The following is a 16,118-nucleotide window of genomic DNA, read 5'->3' on the forward strand; positions in this document are numbered from 1 at the left end:
CTTAATTAATACTTAATTGTGCGTTAATTGTTATTGGGAGTTAATTTGCGCCTTTATAACTTAATTTAGTTCTTAATAATAGTTTAAGTATTTTTATAATTTAGTTTTAGAAAAATAAAAGAAGAAAAGAGAGCGAAAATATAAAGAAAGTCGGAATTGGGCCTCTTCTTCAATTTCAAGCTATAGGCCCAAAAAATGGCCCAATCTTCCCTACGACCCAGTCCATTTCGAACTGGGTCGACCCAGTCCATTAACCCAACACCCCTTCTTCATTTTTGTCCAACACAAAACAAAACCAAAAAAAATAAAAAAATAAAAAGTGAATTATCACTATTAATAGTTTTATTTTTTGTTTTTTTATATATAAAAAAATCCGAAAATATTTTATTTTATTTATTATTTTTATTTTTTTTAAAAAAAAAATATATATATATATATATAGTAATTTCGGAAATGATTTTAAAAAAATAAAAAAATAAAAAATAAAAAGTAAAAGAATGTAGAAAATTTAAAAAAAAAAGTAAAAAGTTTTAAAAAATTTAAAAGTAAAAGAAGGTTGGAATTAAAAAATAAATATAAAGATATCTGAAAATTTAAAAATTTTAAAGTAATTGAAAGTAGCATTTTTAAAAGAAAAAGAAAAGATAGTGGTTTATTTTTTAAAGAAAAGTTAAATAAAGTGAGATTCTCTTTTAAAAAAATAAAAAGTGGGATTTTAAATAAGATAAAGTAATTAAAGTTGGAATTTTAAAAATAAAAGTAAATAAAGGTGGGATTTCTTTTTCTAAAAAAATAAAAGCAATTTGTAAGTGGGATTTCTTTTAATTTAAAAAATAATAAAATAATAAAAAACAAATCTGAAAATTTCGAAAATTTTGCTATAAATAGAAGAGAAAATTTAAGAAGAAGGGTGGAAAAAAAGAGAGGAAAAACTAGATAGAGAGAAGAAAAAAAGAGGGGGCGGAGTGAGAAGTATACACCCGATATACATTCTGTATACACTGAATATACAGGGGCAGAATTCATTTTGGAGAGTTTTGAAGTTGAAAAAAAATAGTTACTGCTTCATTGCCTCGCTTAAGATCTGAAATAGTCAGAACCTTCCTGCCTTTTACTTCTTCACTATACTTGGAGTCGTTTATAGTCTCCTGGGTTTTCTGCTATTCCTACTGTACTGGTTTGCGATGTTGCTGAATCTGTTGTTGCTGTGTTATTACTGCTGCTGACTTCTCCTTCTTTTGTTCTTGTACTGCTGTTTCCAGGTACACATTTGTACAATCTCGGCTTGAAGCAAAAAATGAAATATTAATCAGGCTTTGTTCCTGTTGAATTCCTCCTGTTTAGATTTGTGGTTGAATATAATTTTTCTTTCTTCGTATAAAGATGTAGTTGAATGATTAATGAATAATGAGGTTGTATATGTATACTTTCTTCATCTAATAATGTTAGTTTAAATTACGGAGAATAATTAATCTGTTTTGATATTATGGTCAATCTCATGTTCTAGTATTATTGAATAACAGAATATAAAATGAAAGCAGTTTTTCTTTGTACAAACTCGATCGCAATTTTCCATTCGCATTAGCCGTAAACTAATAACTAATAAGTTACGTTTTTCAGCATGTAAATAATTAAGAGATTTTCTTTTAGTTTAGAGACGAACTTAATAGAAAATATAGTCATTGTAGGTTTATCCTGTAAAAATAAAAATGAGACGAGCCTCGCCAAATAAAACGTATAGATTGCGGGGCCCTCACAAAATGTATGGTTTAATTAGAATTCGGAAGGACCGTTTAGCGAATTTCACGGTCTTCCCCAAAATAATAACGCGATAGTCTCTTTAGGCGCGTGTTTAATATTTTACTTTCTTAAGCCTGGGTGTGCATTTCATGTGACCCGAATCCAAATCCCAAAACATCAAATAAAACGTGTTCCGGATTGTGGGTGCATTTCATGTAACGCAGTCCAAAGACGTGTTTTAAGCGATGTTCATATTTCTTTTAAAAACAATAATAATAAAGCGGTTAAAAGATAAAATTTGCACATAAGTTCATATTTGTATAAAATCAGACAATCAAGCCGAATATAACAGTTGAGCGACCGTGCTAGAAGCACGGAACTCGGGAATGCCTAACACCTTCTCCCGGGTTAACAGAATTCCTTATCCGGATTTCTGGTACGCAGACTGTAATATGGAGTCATTCTTTTCCTCGATTCGGGATTAAAATTGGTGACTTGGGACACCCTAAATCTCCCAAGTGGCGACTCTGAAATAAATAAACCAATCCCGTCTCGATTGTCCTTTAATTGGAAAAACTCCCTTGCACCCTCGCGGGTGTGGAAAAAGGAGGTGTGACAGCTCTGGCGACTCTGCTGGGGACTTGGCCCAGAACCACTGGTTCAGGGTTAGAAATTCGAGCTTAAAATAACTGTTATAGTTGGCTTTATTTATTATCTGATTTTTACATGTTTATGCTTAATATGCTAAATGATGCTTTTACCGCTTTAATATTATCTGAATTGTGTATAAAACTGCTACGAAACTCTTCTTCTTTCTGAGTCTTCTAAATTTATGGTGTACACGTGCGCGTGACCCACCTTTCTGTTAGAAGTCATACCAAATAAGACGAAGTTGGGACAAGTAACTAGGCCGGGCAGACTTTCGTGCTCCCGGTACGTTGCCCCCATTTCGGCTCAAGCTGTCCACTTGGGTAAGCCAGGGCTAGAACAATATGCCTCAGGTTTTTTTTCACTTAGAATAACTCAGCTTCATGCCGGATCCCTAGTAGGAACGTTTGTTTGCATCACGTGCATTTGACTTTGGAGGCTCAACACAGGGGTTGGGTCTGTCTAGGACAGGTGTACCAAAAAATGAAAATGACCATCCTGATGCATCTTACTTGCTGCTATTTGCGCATTTATTTGATTCGGACTTTTGTGTTGACTGACTTTTGAATATCAGGAATAATATTTTGAAATTGAAAAAATAGCGGTTAGGGAATTGATTGTTTATTTTTGGAAAAAAAAAACAATGCCCAAATAACTGTCAAAACTCTGCCGAAATTTTGAGAAAATGAAAAAAAAATATTTTATTAGTTTGTTTTATTAAAAGCAAAGGAAAAATAGAAAGAAAAAAAAAGAGTCGTTGTTCTGTCTTGTTTTTAAAAAACAAATTAGAAAAAAAAATAGTTTGTCTTGCCATAAAAAAAATGAAAATGAAAAAAAGTCTTGTTTTAAAATGAGTTTTTATTTATTTATTTGTTTAGATACCAAAATAAAAATAACTAATAAAATAAAAAGAGTCGCGTCGAAAGTGGTTTTATTATTTGTTGCAAATATGTATATATATAAAAATCCAAAAAAGTTGTTCTTTATTTCCAAAAAATGTATATATATCTTTATTTGTTGCAAAAATATTTGTCGTGCCAAAAGTCTAGAAAAGTTTTTTTTAGACTCTCAATTTTCAAAACAAAAAAAAAATCCAAATTTTTTTTTCCGTTATTGACTTCTTTAGAAAGTCTTTTTAATTATTAAAAAAAATATATATATATATATATAATAAAATAAAATAAATTCGAAAATATTTTCATTCTTCTTTAAAAATTGAAAAGAAAATTCAAAATTAAAAAAATATTTTTTTTAGAAAGCGTTTCTTTTATTAAAGGTAAAATTCCAAAAAAAAATATTTTCTTTCTTCTTAGAATAAGAAAAAAAATATCTTCCTTTTACTTTTGAAATTCTCAAAGTTCAAATCAAAAGAAAAGGAATTCTTAGAAATCTTTCTTTCAAAAAGAAAATCAATCAAAAATCCAAAAAAAATATAAAAATACTTCCTTTCTTCTTTTAAAGCAGTTCTTTTACAAAAAAAAAATCATAATTTAAAATCAGTTTATTTACTTTATTCATGACCGGCCCGAACTACGCGGGTTTGATTCTCACCGGATGTGAGATACGTAGGCAACCCTCATCGGGTCCAACCCCCTTTTTTGCTAAAATAGCCAAAAACCAATAAATAAATAAAAAACGTGTCAAAATTTTAATTTTGTCATAAATAAGTCGGGCAGTGTCCAGCCTCCCATTTGCTAAAAAAAAATAGCCAAAAAAAAAATATGTCTAATTTTAATTTTGTCATAAAGAAATCGGGTGACGCTGTTTTATCAAGACATAGCCGAATGTTCCCGAAAAGGACGCCGGAAGGCTGACTTTGCATAAACAGCCACTTTTTGGGTCATGTGTAGGATTTTGGTTCAGTTGACCTACACGGCCTTAAAAAAAAAAAAATCTTCGTCCCCGAGGCGCTGAAGGGCCGTGTTTGCAACACCCGGTTTTTATTGTAATTTGAAAAAAAAAACAAAGAGTCAACGGTTAGGTGAATACCATTTGGATTTTTGGTCAAAATAAGCCGACCCAGCTTTGACCACGTCTTAAACCGTTCTTGCCAAAATAACCCTAGAGTATCTTTCAATTATTGAAAGGCTATTTTCGTAAAAGAATGAACAAGTTTGTAAAGTGTCGTAAAATAATACTCTCCGGCCTCAAAATTTGGAAGGGGCCACATTTGAAAAATAACCGTTTGGTTGTCTTTGTCAAACGGGAAAAGAAGCTGGTCGTTTATTTTTGGAGTTTGTAAATCTTTTAATTAGAATATGTGGGTTGTTTGATTTTCGAGTTTGTAGGTCATCTTCAAACCTTTGAAACCCAGTTTTGTTTAATATGAAAATTGAAAAAAAAATGATTAGTATTGTTTATCTTTTATTGGTCCGAACTACGCAAGGTCTGATTCATGCGGGGTCATGATACGTAGGCAATCTCCATAAGATTCGACCACAACAAAAAAAAAATGAAAAAAAGCAAAAAAAAAAGAGAATGAAAAAGAAAAAATGGAAAAAAAAGATTGAAAAAGAAAAAGAAAAAAAATGAAAAGAAAAATCGAAAAAAAAGAAAAGAAAAAAAATGTTGTTAATAATGGGGACCAACGGAGTCCATTCTAACCTGTTTCGCTTTGAATCACAAAGAAAGTTAAGGTGGTTGGTTTGTGGTAAGCCGGAAATACAAGACCGAGAAGCACACTTTGTGGGGATCAGGCATGATAACAGAAGCACTCGAATCCTATTGGGACTTGTTGACTAAGGTTGATGATATCGAAGTTGGAAATGGTCTGGACAATACTGATGCAAAGCTCAGTGGCTAAAGATGCCAATTTTGATAAAATGGGAGGACGCTCCGTTCCTTGGTTAGCAAGAGAGAAGCTGGTGGTGTCTTATTTTGTTGTCATTTCTGTTGTCCGGATTATTCTTAGGGTTGTAATCCGAATATTATCTTGTGTCAAACCTTCTTATCTTTCCATTTTTGTCGTATCAGTTTGTTTAAGTCTCGTTAATGTTGTGTTAAGATTTTATTCTGGTTGTTTTGTTTGTTTTTCTAACCATTTCGCCGGAAGTCTAATACAAAAGCCGGTCTTTTATTATTTCCAGTCATCTTTTTATTTAGTCCTTTTGTCATTTTCGTTCAATGCCGATTCTAGGGACATGACATGCGCATACAGTTTGGGCCTGGTCTATAAAGTTAATCATAAAATCCTGGGGAGGTGATCAAAGCATTTAAAGGAAATAAGAACGGTTTGAGATTATTTGAAGCCCGAGTCATATGGAACTGGGGCAAGTAAAACATAAAGAAAATCGTTAAATGCAAGATTCGCCAAATTGGCATGAGGGTCGTGCATGAGAGTGAGAGTGTCGCCCAGCAGTGCTTTAGAAATGACAAATGAAAAAGCAAGTGTTTAACATAATTGTCAAGTCCAGCACCATCGGAAGAGACTATAAATCTATGTTCAATTGTGTTGTTTGCACTTGGCATGTTTTGAAGACTGGAATGACGAAGGCATTTTATTCTGCTACCTAAACACTTTATCCTTCGTTACCCCTTTTGAGCCTTATATATTTTCTTTCATACCCCTCGTTCGGAATCAATAGCAACGACTAGGAAATACGAGCCTGGAAGGTAAAGAAAAAATCAAAAAAAAAAAAACACAAAAACAAAAGAAAGTCAGAAGAAAACAGAGGAATTGGGAACTACGTTTGACCTGATTCCTCAAAGAGGATACGTAGGCGCTTCACGGCTCGGTCATAGTTTTGAAAAAAATGAAAAAAAAAACCAATCAATTAAAATAACCCCAAGCAAGAAACTGGGGCAAATGTTGCATTTGTTGTAAATAAATCTAATTCCGAAGGTTGTAACTAATAACCCAAAAATTAATGCATTTTTGAGCCTTTAATACCTTTTTTTTTCTAGCCCTATCCAAAACCCACATTACGGTTCAAAGAAAGACCTTCTGATCAGTCTTCAAAAGATTTCAAGTCAGACAAATGAGAGTCTCACCGGTGAGCATAACATTTTGTTCCACAGCAGAAAGGACTCTAATCTCCAACAGAAAGAGTCATACCGGCAACACTCCAAAACCCCAGCTGAAAAGTGATACAAATGAGAGAGTCTTATCGGTGAAAACCTTCACATGCACCATAAGGTGATGAAAGTTGAGAGAAAAACCCAAAATGAGAGAGGCTTGATAGTGAAAACCCTTCGGGCACTACAAGTCGAATAAGATTAAGAATCAGATGGGGAATTGCCAATTGAAGATCTTGAAAGATGATTGACGAAGGATAGGCCACATAGGCATGTCATGACCATTAGAGTCGGTGTCTGCGTTTGATAGGGTTTTATTTATAGTTTCTTTTGTTAAAGAGTCATCTTTTTCCGTTGTCTTTTATTCTGTTCCCTTTTATCTTTTCCTTTCATAGAAAAATTCCCCAGTAGAGTCTGTTTGGTCAGAACCAGTGGGAAATGATTTCAAAATAGGCCATCAGCTTTCCAAGATAGGATATGACTAATACATCCAAGTGATATAGTCAGGAAGGAACAAGCGCGAGGCCAGTGCCAAGAAAGATATCCCCAGCAAAAGGATTGACGAGTGTCAAGAGGGATATCCTTGCCGAAATCAAAGGTTATTAAACCTCAAGACCAGAGCCCATGGACAAAACAAGAAAAACAATAAGCATGATTTGGGAAATTCATGCGAGACTAAAAGGTCGGGAAAATGCAAGTTTCCAAGCCATGCCACGAAAGAAGAGGGATATCCCCAACAGAAAAGGATTATCCCCAGCAAATAATATCATCCCCAACAAGTTGTGGAACGCAGAGCAAGGAAGGGAAAAGGGAAAACCATCCCAGTGGGAGTATCACAACCAACCACCGCGTTTTAAACTAACAAATTTTGTTTAAATTGAAACAGGTAAAGGAAGTGGCATTGATGACAGAAATACAGGCCATAAGGGAGACTGTCAAACTGGGGCAGAAAATTTTCCTTTCATTTGGAAAATTTTCTGGAAGTCAGATAACCATTCAGGGTAAAATGAATATAGCACCAGTCTCAAGGGAAGTGGTCTTTGAACCAGTTTTATCCCCAGCATAACAAGCTTTAATAAAAGAAGTTGTTCCCCAGCAGACAGAACAAAGGGATGACATTTGTGCTCATAAGAGCAAAAACCATTATCATCCCCAGCAGTTTCCAGAAGAATGATGCATCAATTTGAAGGGATAAAATTCCCCAGCAGCATTATCCTCAACAACGTTATCCCAAGAAGATAACACTTTTATCCCCAGCAGTGTTGAGAGAAAATAAATTCTGAAAAAAAAAATTGAATTTGTAGGAGGGGAAGAAAGGAGACTCCCACAGTGGTATTATCCCCAGCAAGCAAGAACAAAGCAGAGCGGAGGATAAAAAATTGAAGAAGAAGTCAGGCGTCCACCTGGAGAATGAGGATGAAAAATTGAAGAAGAAATTAGGCGTCCACCTGGAGAACAAGGAAGAGAAATGAAAGTATTAGCAGTCAGGCGTCCACCTGGAGAACAAGGAAGAACAGTTGAAGTATCAGCAATCAGGCATCCACCTAGAGAACAAGGAAGAACAGTTGAAATATCAGAAGTCAGGCGTCCACCTGGAGAACAAGGAAAAGCACCAAAACTGGGGCAGAAGATTTTCTGCCATTGTCGAAAAATTTCTCGGAAGAACGAGGAAATCAATTCAAGTTTTAAGAGATAGCAAGACAACACGATTCGAAGAAAAACAGTCGGAGGTAAGACAATTCCAAGATTTTGAAAATGGGATCATCCGCCCTCGAATAGGATATTTTGGGTTCATCCGCCCTCGAATAGGATATTTTGGGTTCATCCGCCCTCGAATAGGATATTTTGGGTTCATCCGCCCTCGAATAGGATATTTGGGTTCATCCGCCCTCGAATAGGATATTTGGGTTCATCCGCCCTCGAACAGGATATTTTGGGTTCATCCGCCCTCGAACAGGATATTTTGGGTTCATCCGCCCTCGAATAGGATATTTGGGTTCATCCGCCCTCGAATAGGATATTTTGGGTTCATCCGCCCTCGAATAGGATATATGGGTTCATCCGCCCTCGAATAGGATATTTTGGGTTCATCCGCCCTCGAATAGGATATTTTGGGTTCATCCGCCCTCGAATAGGATATTTGGGTTCATCCGCCCTCGAATAGGATATTTTGGGTTCATCCGCCCTCGAATAGGATATTTTGGGTTCATCCGCCCTCGAATAGGATATTTTGGGTTCATCCGCCCTCGAATAGGATATTTTGGGTTCATCCGCCCTCGAATAGGATATTTGGGTTCATCCGCCCTCGAATAGGATATTTTGGGTTCATCCGCCCTCGAATAGGATATTTTGGGTTCATCCGCCCTCGAATAGGATATTTTGGGTTCATCCGCCCTCGAATAGGATATTTTGGGTTCATCCGCCCTCGAATAGGATATTTGGGTTCATCCGCCCTCGAATAGGATATTTGGGTTCATCCGCCCTCGAATAGGATATTTGGGTTCATCCGCCCTCGAATAGGATATTTGGGTTCATCCGCCCTCGAACAGGATATTTTGGGTTCATCCGCCCTCGAACAGGATATATGGGTTCATCCACCCTCGAATAGGATATTTTGGGTTCATCCGCCCTCGAATAGGATATTTTGGGTTCATCCGCCCTCGAATAGGATATTTTGGGTTCATCCGCCCTCGAATAGGATATTTTGGGTTCATCCGCCCTCGAATAGGATATTTGGGTTCATCCGCCCTCGAATAGGATATTTTGGGTTCATCCGCCCTCGAATAGGATATTTCGGGTTCATCCGCCCTCGAATAGGATTTTATTTTTTAAAGTTGTTGAAATCAGGAGCCCCCTCTGAAGAACAGAATGACGATGTATTGGTTGAAGAGAGGAATGACATTCATTTTTAAAGTTGTTGTTGAAGTTGGGAGCCCGCCCATAGAACAGAGGCATACATTTCAGTCTTTAATTTTCAAGCATTGAACTTGGGAGCCCGCCCAGATAACAGAGGCATACATTTCAAGTCTTTAATTTTCAAGTATTAAAATTGGGAGCCCGCCCAGATAACAGAGGCATACATTTCAAAATCAAGTCAGAGGACAATAAAACAGAGGGTTACAATAGGAATCCCCAGCAGGAAACAATAAAATTTCCCGGCACCGGGAAACAGAAGGTTGCAACAAGAGGTCACAGTACAAACTCAAGTACATGTGTCAAAAGAAGTAAAGCACCGAAAGAAATGCAAGCAGACAAGGAAGCAAGACAACAAAAACAAATTGTACTCTAACCTAGCTTCTTGTTTTTTTAAGCACGGTGTAACAAGGAGATCGGTAAGCAGTAGTAATAGCATGCAACAACAGTAACATTGCAGTCCAACGGTAGTCCCAGCTACCAAAATTTCTCGAACTACATTGACCTGATTCCTGTTTAGCCCAGGATATGTAGGAAACCTTTGAAGCAAAGGTTCGGTCAAATCTTTTTCAAAAAATGCTTCAACGGAGTACTCGGATGGGCAAAAATCGCTCGCTTTATCTTTGCACGAAAACCCTTCGTGTCTCCGGGCAAAGAGGGGCAGCTGTAAGCACGTGATTTTTGCCCTATATGAGAATTACTCCCAAAAAATTCAAAAATAAAATGATTTTTCTTTGGTGTACAATTTTGTGATATTTTGAAGAATTATTTGTATTTATCTGTGCGTGTTTATTCGCTAAATTAATAAAAAATACAAAAATATGTCGCATTTTGCATGTAGGATTTAATTCTACAATTGTTAGTAATTAAAATTGTTTTACAAAAATAAAAAATTACAAAAATAGGCATCGTTTGCATTTTTAGCATTTAATGTCCAAATATACAATTTTATGCTTAATTAATACTTAATTGTGCGTTAATTGTTATTGGGAGTTAATTTGCGCCTTTATAACTTAATTTAGTTCTTAATAATAGTTTAAGTATTTTTATAATTTAGTTTTAGAAAAATAAAAGAAGAAAAGAGAGCGAAAATATAAAGAAAGTCGGAATTGGGCCTCTTCTTCAATTTCAAGCTATAGGCCCAAAAAATGGCCCAATCTTCCCTACGACCCAGTCCATTTCGAACTGGGTCGACCCAGTCCATTAACCCAACACCCCTTCTTCATTTTTGTCCAACACAAAACAAAACCAAAAAAAAATAAAAAAATAAAAAGTGAATTATCACTATTAATAGTTTTATTTTTTGTTTTTTTATATATAAAAAAAATCCGAAAATATTTTATTTTATTTATTATTTTTATTTTTTTTAAAATATATATATATATATATATATATAGTAATTTCGGAAATGATTTTAAAAAAATAAAAAAATAAAAAATAAAAAGTAAAAGAATGTAGAAAATTTAAAAAAAAAAGTAAAAAGTTTTAAAAAATTTAAAAGTAAAAGAAGGTTGGAATTAAAAAATAAATATAAAGATATCTGAAAATTTAAAAATTTTAAAGTAATTGAAAGTAGCATTTTTAAAAGAAAAAGAAAAGATAGTGGTTTATTTTTTAAAGAAAAGTTAAATAAAGTGAGATTCTCTTTTAAAAAAAATAAAAAGTGGGATTTTAAATAAGATAAAGTAATTAAAGTTGGAATTTTAAAAATAAAAGTAAATAAAGGTGGGATTTCTTTTTCTAAAAAAATAAAAGCAATTTGTAAGTGGGATTTCTTTTAATTTAAAAAATAATAAAATAATAAAAAACAAATCTGAAAATTTCGAAAATTTTGCTATAAATAGAAGAGAAAATTTAAGAAGAAGGGTGGAAAAAAAGAGAGGAAAAACTAGATAGAGAGAAGAAAAAAAGAGGGGGCGGAGTGAGAAGTATACACCCGATATACATTCTGTATACACTGAATATACAGGGGCAGAATTCATTTTGGAGAGTTTTGAAGTTGAAAAAAATAGTTACTGCTTCATTGCCTCGCTTAAGATCTGAAATAGTCAGAACCTTCCTGCCTTTTACTTCTTCACTATACTTGGAGTCGTTTATAGTCTCCTGGGTTTTCTGCTATTCCTACTGTACTGGTTTGCGATGTTGCTGAATCTGTTGTTGCTGTGTTATTACTGCTGCTGACTTCTCCTTCTTTTGTTCTTGTACTGCTGTTTCCAGGTACACATTTGTACAATCTCGGCTTGAAGCAAAAAATGAAATATTAATCAGGCTTTGTTCCTGTTGAATTCCTCCTGTTTAGATTTGTGGTTGAATATAATTTTTCTTTCTTCGTATAAAGATGTAGTTGAATGATTAATGAATAATGAGGTTGTATATGTATACTTTCTTCATCTAATAATGTTAGTTTAAATTACGGAGAATAATTAATCTGTTTTGATATTATGGTCAATCTCATGTTCTAGTATTATTGAATAACAGAATATAAAATGAAAGCAGTTTTTCTTTGTACAAACTCGATCGCAATTTTCCATTCGCATTAGCCGTAAACTAATAACTAATAAGTTACGTTTTTCAGCATGTAAATAATTAAGAGATTTTCTTTTAGTTTAGAGACGAACTTAATAGAAAATATAGTCATTGTAGGTTTATCCTGTAAAAATAAAAATGAGACGAGCCTCGCCAAATAAAACGTATAGATTGCGGGGCCCTCACAAAATGTATGGTTTAATTAGAATTCGGAAGGACCGTTTAGCGAATTTCACGGTCTTCCCCAAAATAATAACGCGATAGTCTCTTTAGGCGCGTGTTTAATATTTTACTTTCTTAAGCCTGGGTGTGCATTTCATGTGACCCGAATCCAAATCCCAAAACATCAAATAAAACGTGTTCCGGATTGTGGGTGCATTTCATGTAACGCAGTCCAAAGACGTGTTTTAAGCGATGTTCATATTTCTTTTAAAAACAATAATAATAAAGCGGTTAAAAGATAAAATTTGCACATAAGTTCATATTTGTATAAAATCAGACAATCAAGCCGAATATAACAGTTGAGCGACCGTGCTAGAAGCACGGAACTCGGGAATGCCTAACACCTTCTCCCGGGTTAACAGAATTCCTTATCCGGATTTCTGGTACGCAGACTGTAATATGGAATCATTCTTTTCCTCGATTCGGGATTAAAATTGGTGACTTGGGACACCCTAAATCTCCCAAGTGGCGACTCTGAAATAAATAAACCAATCCCGTCTCGATTGTCCTTTAATTGGAAAAACTCCCTTGCACCCTCGCGGGTGTGGAAAAAGGAGGTGTGACAATGTCGTGGTGCTCTTCTAGGGCACTTGCCTCCTTATTATGACCATTTTGAATATTTGCTCCTCTCCTTCTTCAAGGAGTTTTATCTTTGGAACCGATTGGTCTGTTACACTTCATGCGTGCCATAGACTCTGTCCCTCATGGACTTTATTCTATTTGGAGCATTAGCAGCTGAAATATGACATTTAGCTTTGGGTCAGCAAATGCGTCTGGCAATAATTTGTAAATGAATTATCACTTGAACTTCAAGTTTATATTTTCTTGTGCGAGGATCTATATGTATTCATAATAATTCATTTCACGTATCACTTTCTCAGCTGCCCATTTTCTCCCCCTAATGTTGGAATCACCAACACATTTCCCAACCATCTTTGGGAACTCATCTTTGTGCATTTTGGTGGCATAATTAATTCATATAGCACATCCATATTTCTATATAGAAATTATTTGGTTCCTGACCCTGAACCGATTGTGATAGGGAGAAATTTTTATAACTTGGCTAGATGCGTACACGTGTTGTTGTATATTAAATAATAAACCTCATACCAAATTTCATTTTTGGGAGTTTTGTTCTCATAACCAATGATTTAGCTATAATTGGAGGCATACAATTTCTGCTAAATCAACTTGGATTTAAACCAGTATTATCAAGATAAATCATCATAATTTATATTCTGGAACTGTGCTCTAATAATTTGAGCAAGCAATCTTGCAAAAGTCAAACTGCAAGTTGATAACAAATGCACATGTGACCATAGAATAGATGCATCTATTAAAAATCATATATTAGTAAACGGTCCACATGGCAGGTGACTGAGCCCATATATTTATCACCTTTTATTCGTTCCAGAAATCAAGGGATTCAATCCCAACCTTAACTGGTATATCATGAGAATAAGCAGCACAAGAGAATTCTTGAAGAATCTTCTATTTTTCAATATATGTCAATATAATTCTTAATTAATTTTTTCACATCATAATTGAATCGAGATGGTCAACCGGTCATGCCAATTAATATTTGTTTTAGTAAACCTCTAGTTTACTTGTGGCATATGATTCCATCATCATGCTTATATTTGTGTAGTTCAAATAGGAAGAAAATCGGGTAACCTTTTATATTTACCCGGTATAATTATAGAAATATGAAGATATTCAATCTTCATTTCATTTATAGTCTCAATTTGACAACCACTTTGACTTATACATTTGAAATTCAAAAAGTTTCTTTTGAGACTTTACAATATCAATGTCATGAATAATTTTATTCATCTGGGTAGTAACAAATTAGTTTTTTCGGAGCTCTTAACAACTTTTGTACTACAAGATCTTTTATCATACCATTCATATGGTAAATGTCTCCTTCACGGAGAAACTTATATCATAATAAATTGTCATGGTCAAAATTATCATAAGCAAAATTATTTCTTGCTTTAATTTTGCCTTTAATAATTTTTATAAGGTATGCCAAAATATTTTGGCGTATCACATGTACGAGACCAATGACATATTCATGTAACCACACAATAATATTTGTTCTCTTTATTTCATTCAAACCTCCCTCAAAGGTGAGTTGTGTGGTACTCATCCAATCATGCCTTGCATGTCTTGATTCATTACTTTTATCACATATTATCACATTCACCTTTAGGAATGGGTCTGCATTCTCAATGTTTATCACAAGTCACATTCTCTTCAAGGAATGGATCATAATCAGCGATGTGCTTCATACCAATTTGATGATAAACATTGTCTTCACATTTTGAAGGGCTATTTTGAGAACCCTTGTTGTTCTCCTTTTATAATCATTGTGATGATTATTATTATTTGGAACGCTATCGTTCATTGTTCAACCACTTATCTTCATTTAGACTTATTATGCACTGCTATCACATTTACTTCAAGAATGTAGCAAATCAAGTGGGACAATTTTCATGTCTTTTCATGAAAAATATATTATTTTTCTTTAGTCATCATTATATCATAAATATGGTACATTGGGACTCAAACCCAATATCTTACCAATATAAAGGCATGTTAGGTCATAATAAATTGGGACTCAAACCCAACTCTTATCATTATGGAGCATCAGGACTTGATCTCGATGTCTTACCCTCAATCAATGGCATAATAGGCTAAACAATATTGAGATTCATTCTCAAGACTTAATTTCAATCACATGCCAAGAAAGTTATACACAACTAATTTGCATCTTAGCAAATCAAATTTGCTTTGTTAAATAAATGTACAAATCTCAAATCAGCGTAAAGCTTTATTAATCATTTGTAGCATCTATATGAAATACAACCGTTTGTAGTCAGAATATTTCTTTTAAATTCTATTAGAGTTTAAAAGGATCATAAAATCATTGTCATAATATTTATTGAGTCTCTCTCAAAAATATTGTTGTTTTCGGGGTATACCCTACCTATTGGATTTGATTAAATGCCATGACTTTCCTTCACTCAATTCAACCAAGCAATTAGTGAATAAATTTATCAAAAGTACACCATATAGGTAACAATACATATATATAGTACTAATACATAAATTCAACATTTATATTACCTGAAAAGTGACATTATAGGTCACAACTTACCAGTTGTAGCTTGTGCATCATTCATATAAAATATTTAAAAAATGGTAAGTCAGTAGCAAGCATCAAGTAGGTCATGGATACTCAAAAATACCTCTTCTAGTAGTCATACTAATCATTGTTTGCTTTCAAATGATACGACCATAAATTATGAAGTATACTTTCTCAATAGCTGATTTGTTTTCCAAACTTCAAAGAAGTAATTAATCAACCTAGATAAAGATGTGAAGTATTTCTTGTTTTCTCCAAGATGATTTATGCTTTTAATCAGTATGACCAATTTTATTTTATTTTTTATTCCTTTTTTTTGGTGCTATATGCAAGTGTAAAAATCCAAAAGGAAAAAAATATTCATCCAAGTAAAAGAAAATTTTAAAGCGGCAAGACAGATTGAAGATAGTTAACACATAAATATGCATAGGACAATTTATATAAAATATCCTTGGTTACCATGACATGCATCATATCAACAATTAACTGCTACTATGATTTTCACATATAGAACTTCGAAAATTTTATTCCATTCATGTGATATAAAAGATGTAATATTAATATGTGCTTATGCAATACAGGTGTAGTACGAAGTTGTGTGCATATGAGATTTTAAAGGAATGACAAGTATAAGATAATCATACCTTCTTACATTTCATTACTTACCATATGTAGTTTCTCTTTACATTTAACCATGTGATGATATGTATAGCTTCTAATTGTAATTTTTTCGGATGTAGGAAATTTTTTTGTAGGTATATATACAATTGGTTAGAGACTCGTGCTGATAACGTGTTATGAAATAAAAACAATTTAGTAAAACACGAACAAGAAATAAAAGCAATTTAGTAAAACATGAACAAGAAATAGAGATAGAGAGAAGGAAGAGATTTTCTTCTTCAATTGT

The sequence above is a fragment of the Nicotiana tabacum genome, chromosome 6, assembly GCF_000715075.1.
Source record: "Nicotiana tabacum cultivar K326 chromosome 6, ASM71507v2, whole genome shotgun sequence".
NCBI classification, from domain to species: domain Eukaryota; kingdom Viridiplantae; phylum Streptophyta; class Magnoliopsida; order Solanales; family Solanaceae; genus Nicotiana; species Nicotiana tabacum.